General features: G+C 40.5%; 1 long non-coding RNA gene across 1 annotated transcript; it reads left to right on the forward strand.

Moving 5' to 3' along the window:
* Window positions 1-3,720: 3,720 nt before the first annotated feature.
* On the forward strand, window positions 3,721-22,909 carry LOC109891712 (uncharacterized). The gene is made up of 3 exons (XR_002255542.2): window positions 3,721-3,863; window positions 22,267-22,388; window positions 22,573-22,909. It is a non-coding gene; the product is annotated as an uncharacterized LOC109891712 (long non-coding RNA).
* Window positions 22,910-23,891: the final 982 nt, after the last annotated feature.

Genomic DNA, 23,891 nt, shown 5'->3' on the forward strand with positions numbered 1-23,891 from the left:
GAGGCATAGACCGTTTTGCCAACATGAAAGAGAGGAGGACGGCATTGGCGTTCAACTAGTCTACAAGTAGTCCCCAAAATTATTATTTTTTTGACTTGCATGCGCGCACACGCAATAAATAAGTACCATGGACAACCACATGATATTTAGCAACATTGATTGGACTAAATTGTTTTTGGTATCTTTAAGTTTGTTTTCAATGTATTAAACTAAGCATATATTTATTTTTATTTATTTTATTTTACCTTTATTTAACCAGGTAGGCAAGTTGAGAACAAGTTCTCATTTACAATTGCGACCTGGCCAAGATAAAGCAAAGCAGTTCGACAGATACAACGACACAGAGTTACACATGGAGTAAAACAAACATACAGTCAATAATACAGTATAAACAAGTCTATATACAATGTGAGCAAATGAGGTGAGAAGGGAGGTAAAGGCAAAAAAGGCCATGATGGCAAAGTAAATACAATATAGCAAGTAAAACACTGGAATGGTAGTTTTGCAATGGAAGAATGTGCAAAGTAGAAATAAAAATAATGGGGTGCAAAGGAGAAAAATTAATTAATTAATTAAAATTAAATACAGTTGGGAAAGAGGTAGCTGTTTGGGCTAAATTATAGGTGGGCTATGTACAGGTGCAGTAATCTGTGAGCTGCTCTGACAGTTGGTGTTTAAAGCTAGTGAGGGAGATAAGTGTTTCCAGTTTCAGAGATTTTTGTAGTTCGTTCCAGTCATTGGCAGCAGAGAACTGGAAGGAGAGGCGGCCAAAGAAAGAATTGGTTTTGGGGGTGACTAGAGAGATATACCTGCTGGAGCGTGTGCTACAGGTGGGAGATGCTATGGTGATCAGCGAGCTGAGATAAGGGGGGACTTTACCTAGCAGGGTCTTGTAGATGACATGGAGCCAGTGGGTTTGGCGACGAGTATGAAGCGAGGGCCAGCCAACGAGAGCGTACAGGTCGCAATGGTGGGTAGTATATGGGGCTTTGGTGATAAAACGGATTGCACTGTGATAGACTGCATCCAATTTGTTGAGTAGGGTATTGGAGGCTATTTTGTAAATGACATCGCCAAAGTCGAGGATTGGTAGGATGGTCAGTTTTACAAGGGTATGTTTGGCAGCATGAGTGAAGGATGCTTTGTTGCGAAATAGGAAGCCAATTCTAGATTTAACTTTGGATTGGAGATGTTTGATATGGGTCTGGAAGGAGAGTTTACAGTCTAACCAGACACCTAAGTATTTGTAGTTGTCCACGTATTCTAAGTCAGAGCCGTCCAGAGTAGTGATGTTGGACAGGCGGGTAGGTGCAGGTAGCGATCGGTTGAAGAGCATGCATTTAGTTTTACTTGTATTTAAGAGCAATTGGAGGCCACGGAAGGAGAGTTGTATGGCATTGAAGCTTGCCTGGAGGGTTGTTAACACAGTGTCCAAAGAAGGGCCGGAAGTATACAGAATGGTGTCGTCTGCGTAGAGGTGGATCAGGGACTCACCAGCAGCAAGAGCGACCTCATTGATGTATACAGAGAAGAGAGTCGGTCCAAGAATTGAACCCTGTGGCACCCCCATAGAGACTGCCAGAGGTCCGGACAGCAGACCCTCCGATTTGACACACTGAACTCTATCAGAAAAGTAGTTGGTGAACCAGGCGAGGCAATCATTTGAGAAACCAAGGCTGTCGAGTCTGCCGATGAGGATGTGATGATTGACAGAGTCGAAAGCCTTGGCCAGATCAATGAATACGGCTGCACAGTAATGTTTCTTATCGATGGCGGTTAAGATATCGTTTAGGACCTTGAGCGTGGCTGAGGTTCACCCATGACCAGCTCTGAAACCAGATTGCATAGCAGAGAAGGTATGGTGAGAATCGAAATGGTCGGTAATCTGTTTGTTGACTTGGCTTTCGAAGACCTTAGAAAGGCACGGTAGGATAGATATAGGTCTGTAGCAGTTTGGGTCAAGAGTGTCCCCCCCTTTGAAGAGGGGGATGACCGCAGCTGCTTTCCAATCTTTGGGATATATAGCTTTGTTGATTTGATGATGTTTAAATGTTTAAGTTGAAATGGAGCTGGAGTAGCCGAGGCAGTGCTCCCGTTGTCTTTGTGCTGACTTGTGGTAACTCTGTGGTTCTAAATCAGTAGTTGTTTAGTAAACTGTTGAAAACATTAACTTGCTTGACCATGCTGCATATAACTGTATGTTCACTGCAATATTTGCTTTGTGGACTTCCAATATTTGCTTTGTGGGCTTCACAGGACAGATGTTCCTCTCTGGTTTTGTGATGAAACAAATGTACGTGTAGTTTTTTGTGTGACTGTTGTCTATTTGTTGTCACTGCCTTATTGTATATCACAGTGGCGAATGAATTAATGGGTTATAGAGCAAACAACGCAAATATATGCATCATCAGTTCCTCTTGTCATGTTAGCCATTGCATACCTTAGAGAGCTATTTATAACTTGTCAGAAATGTCCTGATCAACTAGCCCATGTCAACTAAAGTATAGTTTAAAAAAAATTGAATTAGCCCATAGATTTTGTTGTATTTTTTTTGTCACTCAAATATCACATGAATACACATTAGATATTGCAAACTATATGGAAATACAAAAGAAAAACCTTTAAAACTGCTAAATTGTCTTTGCACCCATGACAATTGTGTAGAATTGCAGGAAATAAGCTTTAAACCTACAAAATGCTCTCCACCAACAAGAGGGGTGTGAAGAGTTTGTGTTATGAACAGTGCTTGTGCCCATAGAAACAGATGTTGCGCGTGTGCACGGGTTGTTCCTCAATGCTGGAAGGGGGGGCCACGAGTGAAAAAGTTTGGGAACCCCTATATTTAAGAAATACACTTTTAATAAAATACAAATATATGTTATTGGAATTACTCAATAGTCTATAAAACTTAAATTGGTTTATTGAGCTGGGCAACGGGTTTAATACAGAGTGCTGGTGACTCCTTACTCCATCCACTCCATTCACTGCAATGCAATACACTGTATATGGGATACTTTTTGGGTTGTAGAGAAAAACTTGACTACCTGTCTCATATAAACTGGGGTGAGAAATACTCAGTAAGGTCTCTACTAACCAAATATGTGTGGTTTTGGAGGGGGCTGTGTCATACGTATCCAGCAGCACTTCGTTCTCCACCCCCTCCATAGCCCCAATGCAATACATTGTAATAGACTTTGCCATTTAATTGTTGTCGCCATATTTGCTTGTAGAGCAAAACATTTTCTCAGCTAAAGTGAGGTGGGAAATACTCAGTAGGGTCTCTACTAACCAGGTATGGTTCACTTTTGAGGGGGACGGTCAGGGCCCTAATCAATTCAAGGCATTTTGGCATGTGGTGTAGAGAACATTTGGAAGTTTTCTCTTTTGAACGAGTTATCTAAATGTCAATGTTCTTAAATGATGGCCTTTATTTTGAAGGTTTCATCATTACCATAAACTGTCATCATCCTTTGTGCTGCAGACAGAATACTAGCTTGTGCATGCTAGTATAAAAACGTCTGAATGACAATACATTATGTAGCTGCAAAGGCGACAACAATTAAATGGCAAAATTGAAACATATATAAAAGGCTACACGACATGAACAGTGTGTCCTATTTGTAAAACAAAAAAAACATTTGCTCAACAATGTTGTTATCTAATATTTACAGCCAATAATGTGTCAAAGAAATCCTCACGCCAGATATAAGCAGTGTTGCCAACTCCTCAGTAAGGAAAATAGCTATTGGCTCTCCTAAAAGTTGCTAAATTACGTAATCGCCTAATTTGCATAGTTGACCATGTGAATGTAATTGTGATGGACGCTGTAGGAGAGAGAAATAACATCGTGGGAGAGACAACAAGTGAGTAAAAACACCCTAAATATGTTTAGAACTACAAATGAACTTTCTTCTGTCGATTCTTGTTTTTTTAAATGTCACAATTCCAACCCTCCTCTTTTATCTGGGCTTGGGACCGGCACAAATTACCCAAAATAGACACTCTGGCGGAGTTACTTCGTTTTTTTTTTTTTTTTTCGTTTTCTTAATTTGGTTTGGTTTTTAACCTTATGGTCCACTTAAGAGCCTACAATAACACCAGAAAAAGTCGCTAGATTTGTCGCTAGTCGCATAAAAAAAAAATTTGAATACTCGCTAAATATAACGACAAAGTCGCTAAGTTGGCAACATTGGATATAGGTGTCATGCTCGAGCGACTGCGGAATCATGAGAAACAGCTCCTACTGTGGTCTTCGAAGATATTCTTGCAAAGCAGCAGGCAAAATATATAACATTTTCACATCAACAAATAGGGGAGGACCATCCTCAGTGAATTTCAGAAAAAATGTAAATAGTGAGACACTAAAAAAGTTCTCTTTTTTTTTTTAGATAAAACGACTAAATATATTCACGTCACCAAATAATTGATTTAAACACACTGTTTTGCAGTGAAGGATCTACGGTAGCCTCAACAGCACTCTCTAGGGTAGCACCATGGTGTAGCCGGACGACAGCTAGTTTCTGTCCTCCTCTTGGTACATTGACTTCAATACAAAACCTAGGAGGCTCGTTAGGGTTGAATATTTTCCCGGTATTTTACAAATGTTCCATCTTGAGAATAAATCACTTTTCTCCCAGGTAACCCGATATTTCCCGCCAAAACGGGAAGTGTCATTCAAAAGCATTATAAAGTATATAAATAGGCCTATGTCTTTATTTGATTAGAGCTTTGATTGAATATGCAAGCCTGATGCTACCTGAGCCTGATGAGCCATACATTAAATACATTTTATGAGCCCTACATTAAAAACATTTAATGAGCCCAAGCCCCAAAAAGCCCAGAGGATTGTGCCTTTAGCCAATACACATGATATAGGCTACTGCCATTATGCACGACATAAAAACATTAAAGCCATTATTTTTGAGTGTGAACTGTATTACTGTATTGTATTATACGGACTGGAATTCCAAAATTGTTCAAACCACGATTAAGCAGGGAGAGAACATGCGGTTCTGGTGCAGCACATGGCCTACAAAGTTACAAGTACAGGCTAACGAATTTGATTTTAATCTAGAAATGTAATAGGACCTATTTGTATAATTACTAGGCTGACACACCTTTCATAATTTTTCCCCTAATGTTATTAGCCTACCTCTTTCTCTCTCTACTGTTGCTTCATTCAGTGAATTAAGTTTCGTTGTCCTTATCTTCATCATTCTAATGACATCCTTGAAGAATATAATTAGATGCAGAAGGCTTTCACTTCTCTTCACGAAGATTGGTTATGGGTCTGAATAAATAACTGCTATAGCCTACCGCCATTGCGCGTTCGCTATTCTTTCAACCTACCGACTTCTATTGGCTACTGTATTTAACATTTAGCTTGCGTCCCTCTTTGAATAGTCTATTTAAGCAATAAAGCACCTCGTGGGTGTGGTATATGGCCAATATACCACGGCTAAGGGCTGTTCTTATGCACAACACAATGCGGAGTGCCTAGATACAGCCCTTAGCCGTGGTATATTGGCCATATACCACAAACCCCTGAGGTGCCTTATTGCTATAATAAACTGGTTACCAATGTTTTGTCATACCGGTGTTATACGATCTCATATACCACAGTTTTCAGCCAATCAGCAGTCAGGGCTTGAACCACCCAGTTTATAATGGTAAATTAGCTGCGCATTCTGTCTTTATATTACTGTAGCATAGACTATTCTGTAGCAAATGTAGGCCTACCTGTCACAAGATAAGTTTTACCATGATGAGATGATAGGTCTACATGCATTGTGAACTGCACTCTATACTGAGATGGGCTGTCTGTCCCCACCCTGAGCGTTGATTCATCATGCAGAGGCTGTAGAGAAGCCAGATTTAGACATTGCATATAATTTAACAGTTCCATTTCACGCCATGCTGTTCATATAAATAATTAATTAAAATTGACTGGTTTCTCGCAGTTATTTATCCCGGGAAAAGGGTGTGGTTTTGGTTGGTAAATCTCGGTAACTGGGTCCCGCCATTCTACCCTAATTCACACTCATGAGTCAATAATTTGTCGAAGCACCTTTGGCAGCAATTACAACTGAGTCTTTCTGGGTAAGTCTAAGAGCTTTCCACACCTGGATTGTGCAACATTTGCCTATTATTAATTTTAACAATTCTCAAAGCTCTGTCAAATTGGTTGTTGATCATTTTCAGGTCTTGCCACCTTTTCAAGCAGACGTAATTCAAAACTAACTCCGCTACTCAGGAACATCCCCCAGTCCTTAAAGATTACAAGCATACACTTAACATCATGCAGCCACCACTATGTTTGAAAATATGGAGAATGGTACTCAGTAATGTGTTGGATTTGCCCCAAACATAACATTTTGTATTTTTGCTGTACTACGTTATTGCCTTGTTGCAAACGGGATGCATGTTTTGGAATATTTTTTTTATTGTGTACAGGCTTCCTTCTTTTCATTCTGTCAATTAGGTTAGTATTGTGGAGTAACTATGTTGTTGATCCATCCTCAGTTTTCTCCTATCCCAGCCATTAAACTAGTTAAATAAAGGTTAATAAAAAAGCTGTAACTGTTTTAAAGTCACCATTGGCCTCATGATGAAATCCCTGAGCGGTTTCCTTCCTTTCCTGCAACTGAGTTAGGAAGAACATCTGTATCTTTGTAGTGACTGGGTGTATTTATACACCATCCAAAGTGTAATTAATAAGTTAGCCATTTTTATTTATTTATTTATTTATTTTACCTTTATTTAACCAGGTAGGCAAGTTGAGAACAAGTTCTCATTTACAATTGCGACCTGGCCAAGATAAAGCAAAGCAGTTCGACAGATAAAACGACACAGAGTTACACATGGAGTAAAAACAAACATACAGTCAATAATGCAGTATAAACAAGTCTATATACAATGTGAGCAAATGAGGTGAGAAGGGAGGTAAAGGCAAAAAAGGCCAAGATGGCAAAGTAAATACAATATAGCAAGTAAAATACTGGAATGGTAGTTTTGCAATGGAAGAATGTGCAAAGTAGAAATAAAAAAATAATGGGGTGCAAAGGAGCAAAATAAATAAATAAATTAAAATTAAATACAGTTGGGAAAGAGGTAGTTGTTTGGGCTAAATTATAGGTGGGCTATGTACAGGTGCAGTAATCTGTGAGCTGCTCTGACAGTTGGTGCTTAAAGCTAGTGAGGGAGATAAGTGTTTCCAGTTTCAGAGATTTTTGTAGTTCGTTCCAGTCATTGGCAGCAGAGAACTGGAAGGAGAGGCGGCCAAAGAAAGAATTGGTTTTGGGGGTGACTAGAGAGATATACCTGCTGGAGCGTGTGCTACAGGTGGGAGATGCTATGGTGACCAGCGAGCTGAGATAAGGGGGGACTTTACCTAGCAGTGTCTTGTAGATGACATGGAGCCAGTGGGTTTGGCGACGAGTATGAAGCGAGGGCCAGCCAACGAGAGCGTACAGGTCGCAATGGTGGGTAGTATATGGGGCTTTGGTGATAAAACGGATTGCACTGTGATAGACTGCATCCAATTTGTTGAGTAGGGTATTGGAGGCTATTTTGTAAATGACATCGCCAAAGTCGAGGATTGGTAGGATGGTCAGTTTTACAAGGGTATGTTTGGCAGCATGAGTGAAGGATGCTTTGTTGCGAAATAGGAAGCCAATTCTAGATTTAACTTTGGATTGGAGATGTTTGATATGGGTCTGGAAGGAGAGTTTACAATCTAACCAGACACCTAAGTATTTGTAGTTGTCCACGTATTCTAAGTCAGAGCCGTCCAGAGTAGTGATGTTGGACAGGCGGGTAGGTGCAGGCAGCGATCGGTTGAAGAGCATGCATTTAGTTTTACTTGCATTCAAGAGCAATTGGAGGCCACGGAAGGAGAGTTGTATGGCATTGAAGCTTGCCTGGAGGGTTGTTAACACAGTGTCCAGAGAAGGGCCGGAAGTATACAGAATGGTGTCGTCTGCGTAGAGGTGGATCAGGGACTCACCAGCAGCAAGAGCGACCTCATTGATGTATACAGAGAAGAGAGTCGGTCCAAGAATTGAACCCTGTGGCACCCCCATAGAGACTGCCAGAGGTCCGGACAGCAGACCCTCCGATTTGACACACTGAACTCTATCAGAGAAGTAGTTGGTGAACCAGGCGAGGCAATCATTTGAGAAACCAAGGCTGTCGAGTCTGCCGATGAGGATATGGTGATTGACAGAGTCGAAAGCCTTGGCCAGATCAATGAATACGGCTGCACAGTAATGTTTCTTATCGATGGCGGTTAAGATATCGTTTAGGACCTTGAGCGTGGCTGAGGTGCACCCATGACCAGCTCTGAAACCAGATTGCATAGCAGAGAAGGTATGGTGAGATTCGAAATGGTCGGTAATCTGTTTGTTGACTTGGCTTTCGAAGACCTTAGAAAGGCACGGTAGGATAGATATAGGTCTGTAGCAGTTTGGGTCAAGAGTGTCCCCCCCTTTGAAGAGGGGGATGACCGCAGCTGCTTTCCAATCTTTGGGAATCTCAGACGACACGAAAGAGAGGTTGAACAGGCTAGTAATAGGGGTGGCAACAATTTCGGCAGATAATTTTAGAAAGAAAGGGTCCAGATTGTCTAGCCCGGCTGATTTGTAGGGGTCCAGATTTTGCAGCTCTTTCAGAACATCAGCTGAATGGATTTGGGAGAAGGAGAAATGGGGAAGGCTTGGGCGAGTTGCTGTTGGGGGTGCAGTGCTGTTGTCCGGGGTAGGAGTAGCCAGGTGGAAAGCATGGCCAGCCGTAGAAAAATGCTTATTGAAATTCTCAATTATGGTGGATTTATCAGTGGTGACAGTGTTTCCTATCTTCAGTGCAGTGGGCAGCTGGGAGGAGGTGTTCTTATTCTCCATGGACTTTACAGTGTCCCAGAACTTTTTTGAGTTAGTGTTGCAGGAAGCAAATTTCTGCTTGAAAAAGCTAGCCTTGGCTTTTCTAACTGCCTGTGTATAATGATTTCTAGCTTCCCTGAACAGCTGCATATCACGGGGGCTGTTCGATGCTAATGCAGAACGCCATAGGATGTTTTTGTGTTGGTTAAGGGCAGTCAGGTCTGGGGAGAACCAAGGGCTATATCTGTTCCTGGTTCTAAATTTCTTGAATGGGGCATGTTTATTTAGGATGGTTAGGAAGGCATTTTAAAAAAATATCCAGGCATCCTCTACTGACGGGATGAGATCAATATCCTTCCAGGATACCCCGGCCAGGTCGATTAGAAAGGCCTGCTCGCAGAAGTGTTTCGGGGAGCGTTTTACAGTGATGAGTGGCGGTCGTTTGACCGCTGACCCATTACGGATGCAGGCAATGAGGCAGTGATCGCTGAGATCTTGGTTGAAGACAGCAGAGGTGTATTTAGAGGGGAAGTTGGTTAGGATGATATCTATGAGGGTGCCCGTGTTTAAGGTTTTGGGGAGGTACCTGGTAGGTTCATTGATAATTTGTGTGAGATTGAGGGCATCAAGTTTAGATTGTAGGATGGCTGGGGTGTTAAGCATGTTCCAGTTTAGGTCGCCTAGCAGCACGAACTCTGAAGATAGATGGGGGGCAATCAGTTCACATATGGTGTCCAGAGCACAGCTGGGGGCAGAGGGTGGTCTATAGCAGGCGGCAACAGTGAGAGACTTGTTTTTAGAGAGGTGGATTTTTAAAAGTAGAAGTTCAAATTGTTTGGGTACAGACCTGGATAGTAGGACAGAACTCTGCAGGCTATCTTTGCAGTAGATTGCAACACCGCCCCCTTTGGCAGTTCTATCTTGTCTGAAAATGTTGTAGTTTGGAATTAAAATGTCTGAGTTTTTGGTGGTCTTCCTAAGCCAGGATTCAGACACAGCTAGAACATCCGGGTTGGCAGAGTGTGCTAAAGCAGTGAATAGAACAAACTTAGGGAGGAGGCTTCTAATGTTAACATGCATGAAACCAAGGCTATTACGGTTACAGAAGTCGTCAAAAGAGAGCGCCTGGGGAATAGGAGTGGAGCTAGGCACTGCAGGGCCTGGATTCACCTCTACATCGCCAGAGGAACATAGGAGGAGTAGAATAAGGGTACGGCTAAAAGCTATGAGAATTGGTCGTCTAGAACGTCTGGAACATAGAGTAAAAGGAGGTTTCTGGGGGCGATAAAATAGCATCAAGGTATAATGTACAGACAAATGTATGGTAGGATGTGAATATAGTGGAGGTAAACCTAGGTATTGAGTGATGAAGAGAGAGATATTGTCTCTAGAAACATCGTTGAAACTAGGAGATGTCATTGCATGTGTGGGTGGTGGAACTAATAGGTTGGATAAGGTATAGTGAGCAGGACTAGAGGCTCTACAGTGAAATAAGCCAATAAACACTAACCAGAACAGAAATGGACAAGACATATTGACATTAAGGAGAGGCATGCTTAGTCGAGTGATCAAAAGGGTCCGGTGAGTGGAGAGGTTGGTTGGTGATTTAGACAGCTAGCCAGGGCATCGGTAGCAAGCTAGCATAGGATGGAGGTCTGTTGTTAGCTACCTCTTGCGTTCCGTCAGTAGATTAGTGGGGTTCCGTGTGGTAGAGGGGATTAATCCAAATCACACAACAACAACAAAAATAAAAACAATAGATATAGTTATAGAGGCCCAAGAAGAAAACATAATAATAATAATAAAAAATAAAAAAATATATATATAAAAAAAATTGTCCGATTGTCTATTCAGATAGCAGCCGGTAAGACAGCTAACGGTTAGCAGGCCGCAGATGGGCGTTCAGGAGCCAGCCGAATAACTCCTTCGGGTAGATAACGTCGGCAGTCCAGTTGTGAAGGCCCGGTGGGGCTCCGCGAAAGCAGTAAAACGGGTCCGGATAGGTGACTGCAGCCCAGGTGTGATTGATGGAACTCAGGAGTGATTGACGGAGCTTGCTAGCTCCGGAATAATTGATGTTTGCTCCGGAATCGACGAAGGCCGATAGTCACACGGATAGCAGCTAGCTAGCTGTGAGATCCGGGTATGAATGTCCAGAGAGCAGTCGAAATCCAGGGACATGGAGAGAAAAATTGGTCCGGTATGTTCCGTTCCGAGCCGCGCTGCGCCGTACAGAACTGGCGATAGATTTTCGAGCTAAAGGATAGCTGATGACCACAAACCGTGGTTAGCTGAATACTAACGATTTGCCAGTAAAGGAGCTAACTAGCTTCTGAACTAGCTTCTGGATTAGCTTCTGGCTAGTTTCAGGCTAGCTTCTTGGAGTTTCTGGCTAGCTTCTTGGAGGATTACAGATCTGAGGTAAATAATACTTTTTTATAAATATACATTGGTGAGGCGGGTTGCAGGAGAGTGTTTTGAAGATGAGTTGATGGAAAATAAAAATAAAATGTATGTGAAAAAGTTGTAAATATATATATATATACAGGACACGACAAGACGAGGACAAAAGACGTCTGAACTGCTATGCCACCTTGGTTTTGCCATGCTCAAAGGGATATTCAACGTCAGCTTTAAAACATTTTTTTTTTACCTGTCTACCAATAGGTGTCCTTCTTCGCCTGGCATTGAAAAACCTCCCTGGTTGAATCTGTGTTTGAAATTCACTACTCGACTGAGGGACATTACAGATAATTGTATGTGTGGGGTACACACATACCTGGTTAAATAAAGGTGAAATAAAAAAATAAACCGATCAGGTAGTCATTCAAAAATCCTGTTAAACACTATTAGTGAGTCCATGCAATTTATTATGTTGCAATGATTTCAAGTCTGTATGTAGGCAGCAGCCTCACTGTGTTAGTGATGGCTGTAACCTGTTATGGCTGCAATCCCCCTATCGGGATAAGTGTCATCAACAACCGCATAGCGCTACATACAACAAATATTACTATAAATATTTATATTCATGAAATCACAAGTGCAATATAGGAAAACACAGCTTAGCCTTTTGTTAATCCACCTGTCGTCTCAGATTTATAAATTAAGCTTTACAGCGAAAGCAATCCAAGTTTATCGATCGCACGATAAAACATTAAGTACACTTAGCATCAGGTAGCTTGGTCACGAAAATCAATTAAATTAATCGTTTTACCTTTGATCTTCAGATGTTTTCACTCACGAGACTCCCAGTTACACAACAAATGTTCAGTTTGTTCCATAAAGATGATTTTTATATCCAAAATACCTCCGTTTGTCGCGTTATGTTCAGAAATCCACAGGAAAGAGCGGTCACGACAACGCAGACGAAAATTCCAAATAGTTTCCATTATGTCCACAGAAACATGTCAAACGTTTTTTATAATCAATCCTCAGGTTGTTTTAAAAAATATATAATTGATAATATATCAATATATCAACAAGTCTTTCACAGTAGGAGAGGGGAAAACAATGGATGTCCAAATTATGTTGCGCAAGCAAAACTCATGTGACCACTTGACACGATGTTATCTTTCTGGCTCATTTTTCAAAATAAAAGCCCGAAACTATGTCTGAAGACTGACACCTTGAGGAAGCGATACGAAAAGGAATCTGGTTCATATCCCTTTAAATCCAGCAAAGGGAGGCTATGGAACATGGAGTTTTCAAAATAGAGCCACTTCCTGTTTTGATTTTCCTCAGGGTCTCTCCTGCAATATCAGCTCTGTTATACTCACAGACAATATTTTGACAGTTTTGGAAACTTTAGTGTTTTCTATCCAATACGAATAATAATATGCATATATTAGCAACTGAGACTGAGGAGCTGGTTGTTTACAATGTGTACCTTTTCATGCAGCCCGACAGGATGCTCTCAATTGTGCTTCTGTAAATGTTTGTGAGGGTTTTAGATGACATGCCAATTTTCTTCAGCCTCCTCAGGTTGTAAAGGCGCTGTTGTGTCTTCACCACACTGTCTGTGTTCATGGACCATTTCAGTTTGTTGGTGAAATGTCCACCAAGGAACTTAAAACTTTCCACCTACTCCACTGCTGTCCCGTCGATGTGGATAGGGGGGTGCTCCCTTTGCTGTTTCCTGAAGTCCACGATCATCTCTTTTGTTTTGCTGACATTGAGTGATGTTCTTTTCCTGACACCACACTCCGAGGGCCCTCACCTCCTCCCTGTAGGCTGTCTTGTCGTTGTTGGTAATCAAGCCTACCACTGTAGACTTGTCGTCTGCAAACTTGATGATTGAGTTGGAGGTGTGTATGGCCACACAGTCATGGGTGAACAGGAAGTACAGGAGGCGTCTGAGCATGCACCCTGTTGACGATCAGCGGAGTGCAGATGTTGTTTCCTACCTTCACCACCTGGGGGTGGCCCATCAGGAAGTCCAGGACCCAGTTGCGCAGGGTGTGGTCGAGACCCAGGATCTCATGTTTAATGATGAGTTTGGAGGGTACTATGGTGTTGAATGCTGAGCTGGAGTCAATGAACAGCATTCTTACATAGGTATTCCTCTTGTTCAGATGGGATAGGGCAGTGTGCAGTATGATGGCGATTGTATCGTCTGTGGACCTATTGGGGCGGTAAGCAAATCGGAGTTGGTCTAGGGTGGCAGGTAGGGTAGAGGTGATATGATCCTTGACTAGTCTCTCAAAGCACTTCATGATGCCGTCTGGGCGAGCAGCCTTTGCGAGGGTTAACACGTTTAAATGTTTTATTCACGTTGGCCCAACGAGAAGGAGAGCCCACAGTCTTTGGTAGTGGGCCACGTCGGTTGCACTGTATTGTCCTCAAAGTGCGTAAAGAAGTCGTTTAATTTATCTGGAAGCAAGACGTCGACGTCCGCGACGGGGCTGGTTTTCTTTTTGTAATCCATGATTGTCTATAGGCTCTGCAACATACATCTCGTGTTTGAGCCGTTCAATTGCAACTCCACTTTCTCTATACTGACGCTTTGCTTATTTGATTGCCTTGCTGAGGGAATAACTAGACTGTTTGTATTCGGCCATGTTTCCAGTCGCCTTGCCATGATTAAATACGGTGGTACGTGCTTTCAGTTTTGCACGAATGCTGCCATCAATCTACAGTTTCTGTTTAGGGAAGGTTTTAATAGTCACAGTGGGTACAACCTCTCCAATGCACTTCCTAATAAACTCACTCACCGAGTCATTGTATGCGTCAATGTTATTGTCTGAGGCTACCCGGAACATATCCCAGTCCATGTGATCGAAGCAATCTTGAAGCGTGGAATGCGATTGGTCAGACCAGCGTTGGATAGACCTAAGCACCAGTGCTTCCTGTTTTAGTTTCTGCCTATAGGAGGGGAGCAACAAGATGGAGTCAGGGTCAGATTTGCCAATAGGAGGGCAGGGGAGGGCCTTGTATGCATTGCGGGAAGTTAGAGTAGCAATTGTTGAGCGCGTTAATCGCTCCTCTACTGCAATCGATATGCTGTTAGAATTTAGGTAGCCTTGTTCTCAAATTAGCTTTGTTAAAATCCCCAGCTACAATAAATGCATCGTCAGGATGTATGGTTTTAAGTCCAGTGAAGTTCCTTGATGGCCATCTTGGTATCCGCTTGCGGGGGGATATACACGGCTGTGACGATAAATGAGAGTTCTCTTGGGAGATAATACCGTCGACATTTGATTGTAAGGAATTCTAGGTCAGGTGAACAAAAGGACTTGAGATCTTGTATGTTGTTACAATTACACCATGAGTCGTTCATCATCAATTACATCATGAGTCGTACTCTTCTTCGGCACAATGCACTGAAAATCCTGTTTGCTGTATGGACTCCGACAGCATGTCCCCAGCTAGCCAAGTTTCCGTGAAACAGAGTATGTTACAATCCTGGATTTCTCTTTGGAAATCAACTCTTGCTCTGATTTCGTCGATTTTGTTAACTAGGGACTGGACATTAGCGAGTAATATACTCGGAAGCGGTCAGTGGTGTGCGCGCCTCCAAAGCCTCACTATAAGACCGCTCCGGCACCCTCTCCTCCGGCAGCGTTGTTTTGGGTTGGCCTCTGGAATCATTTCAAACGTCCTGGGAGGTGCAGACAAAGGATACACTTTGGGAAAGTTGTACTCCTGGTCGTTGTGCTGGTAAGTTGACATCTCTCTGATATCCAATAGTTCTTCCCAGCTGTATGTAATAACACTTTTACAGGTTTTATGGGCTAACAATGTAAGAAATAATACATTAAACTAAATACTGCACAGTTTCCTAAGGACTAAAAGCTAAGCTGTCATCTCTATCTGTGCCATCTTGCCATCAAGAGATATATACATATATATACAGTGCCTTGCGAAAGTATTCGGCCCCCTTGAACTTTGCGACCTTTTGCCACATTTCAGGCTTCAAACATAAAGATATAAAACTGTATTTTTTTGTGAAGAATCAACAACAAGTGGTACACAATCATGAAGTGGAATGACATTTATTGGATATTTCAAACTTTAACAAATCAAAAACTGAAAAATTGGGCGTGCAAAATTATTCAGCCCCCTTAAGTTAATACTTTGTAGCGCCACCTTTTGCTGCGATTACAGCTGTAAGTCGCTTGGGGTATGTCTCTATCAGTTTGCACATCGAGAGACTGACATTTTTTCCCATTCCTCCTTGCAAAACAGCTCGAGCTCAGTGAGGTTGGATGGAGAGCATTTGTGAACAGCAGTTTTCAGTTCTTTCCACAGATTCTCGATTGGATTCAGGTCTGGACTTTGACTTGGCCATTCTAACACCTGGATATGTTTATTTTTGAACCATTCCATTGTAGATTTTGCTTTGGATCATTGTCTTGTTGGAAGACAAATCTCCGTCCCAGTCTCAGGTCTTTTGCAGACTCCATCAGGTTTTCTTCCAGAATGGTCCTGTATTTGGCTCCATCCATCTTCCCATCAATTTTAACCATCTTCCCTGTCCCTGCTGAAGAAAAGCAGGCCCAAACCATGATGCTGCCACCACCATGTTTGACAGTGGGGATGGTGTGTTCAGGGTGATGCGCTGTGTTGCTTTTACGCCAAACATAACGTTTTGCATTGTTGCCAAAAAGTTCAATTTTGGTTTCATCTGACCAGAGCACCTTCGTCCACATGTTTGGTGTGTCTCCCAGGTGGCTTGTGGCAAACTTTAAACAACACTTTTTATGGATATCTTTAAGAAATGGTTTTCTTCTTGCCACTCTTCCATAAAGGCCAGATTTGTGAGTCTCCCACCTCAGCTGTAGATCTCTGCAGTTCATCCAGAGTGATCATGGGCCTCTTGGCTGCATCTCTGATCAGTCTTCTCCTTGTATGAGCTGAAAGTTTAAAGGGACGGCCAGGTCTTGGTAGATTTGCAGTGGTCTGATACTCCTTCCATTTCAATATTATCGCTTACACAGTGCTCCTTGGGATGTTCAAAGCTTGGGAAATCTTTTTGTATCCAAATCCGGCTTTAAACTTCTTCACAACAGTATCTCGGACCTGCCTGGTGTGTTCCTTGTTCTTCATGATGCTCTCTGCGCTTTTAACGGACCTCTGAGACTATCACAGTGCAGGTGCATTTATACGGAGACTTGATTACACACAGGTGGATTGTATTTATCATCATTAGTCATTTAGGTCAACATTGGATCATTCAGAGATCCTCACTGAACTTCTGGAGAGAGTTTGCTGCACTGAAAGTAAAGGGGCTGAATCATTTTGCACGCCCAACTTTTCAGTTTTTGATTTGTTAAAAAAGTTTGAAATATCCAATAAATGTCGTTCCACTTCATGATTGTGTCCCACTTGTTGTTGATTCTTCAAAAATACAGTTTTATATCTTTATGTTTGAAGCCTGAAATGTGGCAAAAGGTCGCAAAGTTCAAGGGGGCCGAATACTTTCGCAAGGCACTGTACCTAGCTTAGTAGTTCAACTATTTAACCAGTTATTCATATCACAACACTGTATTTGTTTTATTATTGTTATTAAAAAGAAATCTGGTTATGCAACGTTTTGAATTTAATGCACTAAATATTGTATCTCTAAAAGCCAGGGGTTTCCGAAACAGCTAAAAGAAAATCACTTTTTTAATTTTGTAAACACTGATGCAGATTTCATTCTACTCCAGTAGACTCACTCATGCGATTCAGAATCTAGTTTTTGGAAATCGCAATGGGGAAATGTTTATTATAGTTACGGGTCTACTCATTCAGCTGGTACTATGATATTGCTTCATAAGTTTAGAGGTTATATTTCAGAGTCTTGTGTGTCCAAAGATGGGTTATATTGATCTCCAAACTAGACAATGCTTGTTTTATTATATGCAATGTGTATGGGTACAATTCTCAAACCTCAAATAAGACTTTCTTTTTGGATCTTGCTGATTAAGCTTACTGAGCTGCAAAACAAGTATACAAATGCATGGCTTGTAATAGCTGGAGACTTGAATGAAACACCTGATAACTCTTTAGATTTATTTCCACCTAGAATAGCTCAAAGAATAGTGACATCTTCACCTCTTTTTGTAGTAAACTGACAGTGGTTGATACATGGCATTTCTTTAATACCACTGATGGTCAGATCCAGAATTGATCTGTTTCTCATTTCTCCCCCACTTTTACAGTATGTACAAGAAGTAAGTAAGAAAAGCGTAAATAACTTGATCATAGACTCATTTAACTCAACTGATTTTAGAACCAAAGCATGGAAGTAACTGGGAAATATTTAAATTCAAAGTAAGATCTATCACCATTACACGCAGTAAGGAACTAAAGAGGCAAACATTTTTGAAAGAAGATGCGATTCATAAGCTCATCAAATTGAATGTTCTTTTAGAAAAGGATACCCTTTCAGCAGTGGAAGAAACTGAGAGACTGGAATCTCAAATATAATATAACTAGATCAAATGTACATTGATTTAGCTAAAGTGACCTTGATTAGATCTAGAGCAAAATGGGTTGAGAAAAACACAAGCAATTATTTTGCTCTTCAAGAAAGGAACTATAAGAGAATCTTTCTACCTTAAATATTGATAATACCTTGTGTAAAGATCCAATACATTTATTTAACCCTTATTTAACGAGTCAAGTCAGTTAACAAATTCTTATTTACAATGACTGCCTACCCCTAACAACGCTGGGCCAATTGTGCGCCACCCTATGGGACTCCCAATCACAGCCGGTTGTGATACAGCCTGGAATCAAACCAGGGTCTGTAGTGAAACCTCTAGCACTGAGATGCAGTGCCTTAGACCGCAGCACCACTCGGGAGACCAAAATATATATATCGCCACATGGAGTGAACTGTGTAGGTCAGCCATAGTAGTACTGCGCACCTGGAGCAAATTACAGTTTTGTGGTTTGCTCAAGGGCACATTGACAGATTTTATTCACCCTGCCAGCTCAGGTATTCAAACCGGCAACCTTTTGTTTACTGGCCAAACACTCTAACCGCTAGGCTACCTACCACCCTAAGATCATCTCTAGCTGTGTGTATTCTTTCTATGAAAATCTATATAAATCTAATTTTAATGGGATTGAATGTGAACATTTTATGTTCCAATTAGTTCTGATGAGTTGAAGTCCATATGTGGAGATGAGTTTCTATAGTAGAGATTAGAGATGCGCTTCATTCTATGAAGAAGGGCAAAGCACCTGGAACAGAGATTTTCTGTTGAATTTTATTTACACTTTTGGGAACATTTAGAGAAACCAGTATTCAACATGTTCCAAGAATGCCTAGCTAATACCCTGACTACAACGCTCGCGTCGCATGCCCAAGTGTTACAAAATAAATTTAGAAATCTATGTTATTCAATTATTGCACCCACACTGCTCGCGCATGTCAACGAGCGTCGCCAAGGGCTAAAGTAGAAGTCCTTTCTATTTCTGACGCAGATCGCGCTGCAAGTCCTGCCTCTCCCATCGCCTCATTGGTTTATAGAAGCAGGCACCCACGTGCCATCTCCTCATTGGTTATACCCATGTGGGTGATTGAAAGATGAACTGTGTTGCCTCTCGTTGTGGTAATTCTATGAAAGTTTAAATGCCAATCACCATATAAGTTCAAAGATGAAAAGGCCTGGAAGGAGGAGAGATGACCAGAAACGATTCGGTTGACCGTTTTATGTGTGGATTAATTGTCGGAGTAGAGGACCTTGTGCATTTCAGGTAAAATAACAACTCAATGTTTATATCCCAGGACAAATTATCTAGCCATAGCAAGCTAGCTAAGTAGGACAAATTAGCTAGCAAGTGCAAGCTAACTAGCTAAATTGCCATAAATGTTTAATGCTTTTCGACCTGTCCCCAAATTAATGTAATTGGTTCAGAGTTTGTTTTGATATTTTAACCTTCGTGTCGTGATCGCGTTTGGTGTAGGGGAACAAAATAGATTTACGCATGATGACGCACACTCGCAGCCGGTTTGGGTTCTGTGTAAGGGTGAGATGATTACTACCATGAAACAAGAGGTTATTTCCTTAATACCAAAACCTGATAAAGATCCCTTTTCATAGATAATTGGAGACCTATTGCATTATTAAATACAGATTGTAAATTGATAACTTTAGCATATGCTAATAGACTTAAAAGTGGCCAAAACCCCCTTATTAATGAAATAGTTTTAGACTTGATTGATTACACTGATTTAATTGACTCAGAGGCTATTGTTTTATTCCTCCACTTTTTTAAAGCATTTGATACAATTGAACACAAATTACTAATACACTTTTGTACACTTTTGGTTTCGGGACTAGCTTTGTCTCTGTAATCAATATCTTTTATGAAGATATTAATAGTTCTATTAAGATTAATCGTAACATATCTAAAATATTTGATATTCACTGTAGTGTATACCAGGGTTGCCCCATTTCAGCCTTCTTATTCCTTTTAGTTGTATAATTACTATCTATTAATATTTTAAACTACCCTGAATTAAAATGTATTTCAATATTTCGAAAGAAATACAAATATCTCAATTAGCAGACAATACAGCTCTGTTTCTAAAAGACAAGGATCGGGTTGCTTTTGCACTTAATATTATCAAATCATTCTCTTCTGCTTCATCCATACCTAACTCAAATACCAAGCTGTGGGTGCAAATGGCGAAAAACCATATCTGTCAACATCTCAATTTCTCTCAAGAGATTAAAAAAAAAATCCATCTTTAATAACTGTCTCCAGCGTGACATCTCTATTATTGGAAGGGTTTTATTGTCCAAAGAAGAGGGTCTGTCATGTTTTGTCTATCCTGCTCTATCCCTATTTGTAGCTATCAAACCAGCAAGGATATCAACAAAACTTTCTTAGACTTTATATGGAAAAATAAACAACACAAACTTAAGAAGTCTGTAATATCAACAAAGAGCTGATGGCTTGGCTTGAAGTACTAGACTTCATTGATATCAACAATACGTTTAAAGTAAACTGTATTCAAAGATGTATGCTTAGCTCTAAATATATATGGTACTTCATTCCCTGTCATATTTGTTTGAAATTGGGTGGTCTTCAATTTTTGTGGATGTGCAAGTATTCTCCAGCAAAATTACCCATCAAATTTAATTGACAAGCCCTTTTAGCCTGGAAACTGTCATGTCCACAACTTCACCCCTCACAAGGCACTTCTGTGGAACAACAAAGATATTGTTCTTCCTTAAGTGGTTTGAAAGAAATGTTATAGTTGTGCTTGATTTATTTGATAAAGGAAATATACTCTCTTAGAGAGAGTTCTTAGAAACATATAACTTCCCAATACATTATACAGAATTTATTTTTATACGCAAAGCAATACCTTCAGGACTTAATTAATTAAATCTCATTTGTGTTTTGGAGAACATGTCAAGATAGATGCACAACTTATGTTAGAAGGTTGCCCCCTACTGGATAAGAAATGTAATAATACATACAATAATACACTTATGAATGCTAACAAGATCTCTCCTAGAGGGAACTTCTTCTGGAATAATTGAATGGAAGAAAGCTTGGTTGCTCCCTCACATATATCCCTTGTATATAAGTTAAATAAATTCACTTTAAAATCTTGTACAAAATATACCCTTGTAATAACGTGTCCAAATTCATGGAAATTCATGGCCTTTTCTGTGATAAAGAAGGGGAAACTATTATACACTTTATTGGAGTGAGGTAAGTATCTACATTTTTTATTTAATTAACAAGACCCATGTATTTACAATGAAATATGTCAAATGTTATTATTCATATTAAAACAAAACCACTGAATTAGTTGTTAATTTCTTAATTCTCTCTGGTAAATGTTATACATACAAAACAAATATTTGAAATCTGTGCAATAGATTTTTACTTGAAATCCAAGATTTGATCAAATCTCGAGAATGAATCAATAACAAAAAAATGCATTCTTAAACTCTATCATAGGTTTGTACATTTGTAACCCCTGACCTTATTTTATTGATTTTATTGTAGGTCATTTCACTTTTGAAACTCAATTTATCTGTAGTGGTTTTATTTTACTTTAATGTTATTTTATATTTCTTCAGGTCATCACTACACGTATATTTTCTCTATGTTGTTTTGTTATTGTATTGTAATTTGAAAACGTATGGCAGTTTGAAATAGACATTCTTTGTGGAATCGATCTCCGTTGTCCTGCCTGCTCACAGGAGATGCTTGCTATATCAGTGAATGGAAATCACAATGAATAACACTTCCAGAAATCCTCAGGGTTTGTACTACCTTCTTATGTGTTGATATTTTGTTCAGGGTATGTGTTTTTTTGCTTTATCCAAATCCCTCAGAGGTTGGAGCAACATTGTCAGATGTCTGGTACTTGAACCAGCAACCCACCTCTCTAACCTCTAAGCCACCTTTGATGTATAATTTTGTGATGTCATCTTGCAGTCTGACTCTATTTAGTTCTGAGAAGGTCTTCTACGACAGTGTCTTCCAGGCGAAAGGCATGTCCATAAAAAGTACAAGCGTGTAATTATTCTCTTAGTTTCTATAACATAGCTTTATGTTAATCTCTGCACTTCACTGTGATTATTATGTTGTAGACACCAGGCAAAGGAATGTGTGGCACATCAGTGGACAGCGGCCAAAGAGTCGTCAGAGAAATAATCTGCTAAAGATAAGGGCCTTGAGATAGCAGAGTTGTGTTCTGTTGGCACGGTGGGCTTCTTCTGCTGCGATGTTGCATGCAAATACTGGCCATATTTGCAGAAGTCATGCAGGCATGCCCAGAGTTGGAGGAGCTTCTAAAAATGCACCCCCTCCATCATGCATGCGAAGGCGCATACCTCTTGTGAGGTATGCAGAAAGGATATTGTAAAGACTTTTAAAATAATAGAATACATAATTTTTTTTTTTGTATTTGTTCATTATGGGATTATAGCTCAAATGGGGAGGCCACAATCAGCCTGGTACCAGCAACACAACCAGAGAAGGAAGTCAAGCACGACGTCAATGATGCTGTGCTTCAGGAGTGAGTTGCTGAGGTGCAGCAGTGGCCTGAAGGTAGAACAATTCATGTTTCGCTGTCTCTCTACTTCAGAATTTCATTGATGTCAGTGGAGTCATGTTTGTAACTTGCCCTATGTTTGATGATGAAGATAGTCCTATTGCTGAGACCTCAGAAGACGACTATGCTTTCTGAAATCATACACCACCCATGCCTCTTTCGCTCTGTCTCTCTCTCCAGCAGGAGAGGTAAAAGGCCGCCACCACCTACTTCAGGAACAGCCTGGTTTCCTGACGTTGACACTTGACCCCTCACCTCTGAACCTATCCAGGGAAATATGATTTGCCTGATGACACGCTAGTCATTTCTTCCGGTCCTAGACTATGGCGACATCATCATCAATTCAGAAATTGATCTGGGGACCTCTTTACTGAGGAATGTGGTTGTTCTACATGATTGTTGTTTGTATTTTCTATGCTGCTGTTATTTATGTGTAATTGTGAGTTGCAAAAGAGTCTTTGGTCTCAATGGGACTGGTTAAATAAATGTCTTAATAAACATTCATTAAGCACTAACAGCTCTGTGTCTGTGTTTCAATCGATTACATACAGTGGTTGCTCCACTAAAAGTTTTGCAATTATGCTGCAGGACTTAAGAGGTCATTTGTGGTTTAGTACGGTACCCGGTGTCACTACTTTATTGCTCCAGGCCAAAGCAAGGGGGAGTTAGTGCACTGATTATGCTTTTGGGTCCCAATGTGCTGCAGTGTCTCTGTGGTACTGTAGCCTACTCCCGACCAGTCATGTTGTACACCGCCTTAGTGGTGCAAAAGATGGTGGTTCATTACGTGTGTCGGCCTCAACTGGGAGATCCATTAGAAGACTGTAGGTTTTTGGTTTCTCTCCGTCTAAAAATATAAATAAATAATTCTAAAAAACAAACTCGCTTTATTTACAAATGTCTCACACCATGTTCAAGAGTGGCCTTTTTCCTCGCTCATTTTACGTTATTTGAAAACTAAATCATCTCCAAAATATTATTTATTTTATTTAATATTTGTTATTTTTTAAACAATGCGATTTGTTGTTATTATTACCATTATTAATTTTGAATGATATGATGGCGTGGTCCCATGGTGTTTATACTTGCGTACTATTGTTTGTAAGATGAACGTGGTACCTTCAGGCATTTGGAAATTGCTCCCAAGGATGAACCAGACTTGTGGAGGTCTACAATTTTTTTTTATCTGAGGTCTTGGCTGATTTCTTTAGATTTTCCCATGATGTCAAGCAAAGAGACACTGAGTTTGAAGGTAGGCCTTGAAATACATCCACAGGTTCACCAATTGACTCAAATTATGTCAATTTTCCTGTCAGAAGCTTCTAAAGCCATGACATAATTTTCTGGAATATTCCAAGCTGTTTAAAGGCACAGTCAAGTTAGTGTATGTAAACCTCCGAGCCACTGGAATTGTGATCGAGTGAATGATAAATTAAATAATCTGTCTGTAAACAATTGTTGGGAAAATTACTTGTCATGCACAAAGTAAATGTCCTAAC

The sequence above is a fragment of the Oncorhynchus kisutch genome, linkage group LG1, assembly GCF_002021735.2.
Source record: "Oncorhynchus kisutch isolate 150728-3 linkage group LG1, Okis_V2, whole genome shotgun sequence".
In the NCBI taxonomy this organism is placed as follows: domain Eukaryota; kingdom Metazoa; phylum Chordata; class Actinopteri; order Salmoniformes; family Salmonidae; genus Oncorhynchus; species Oncorhynchus kisutch.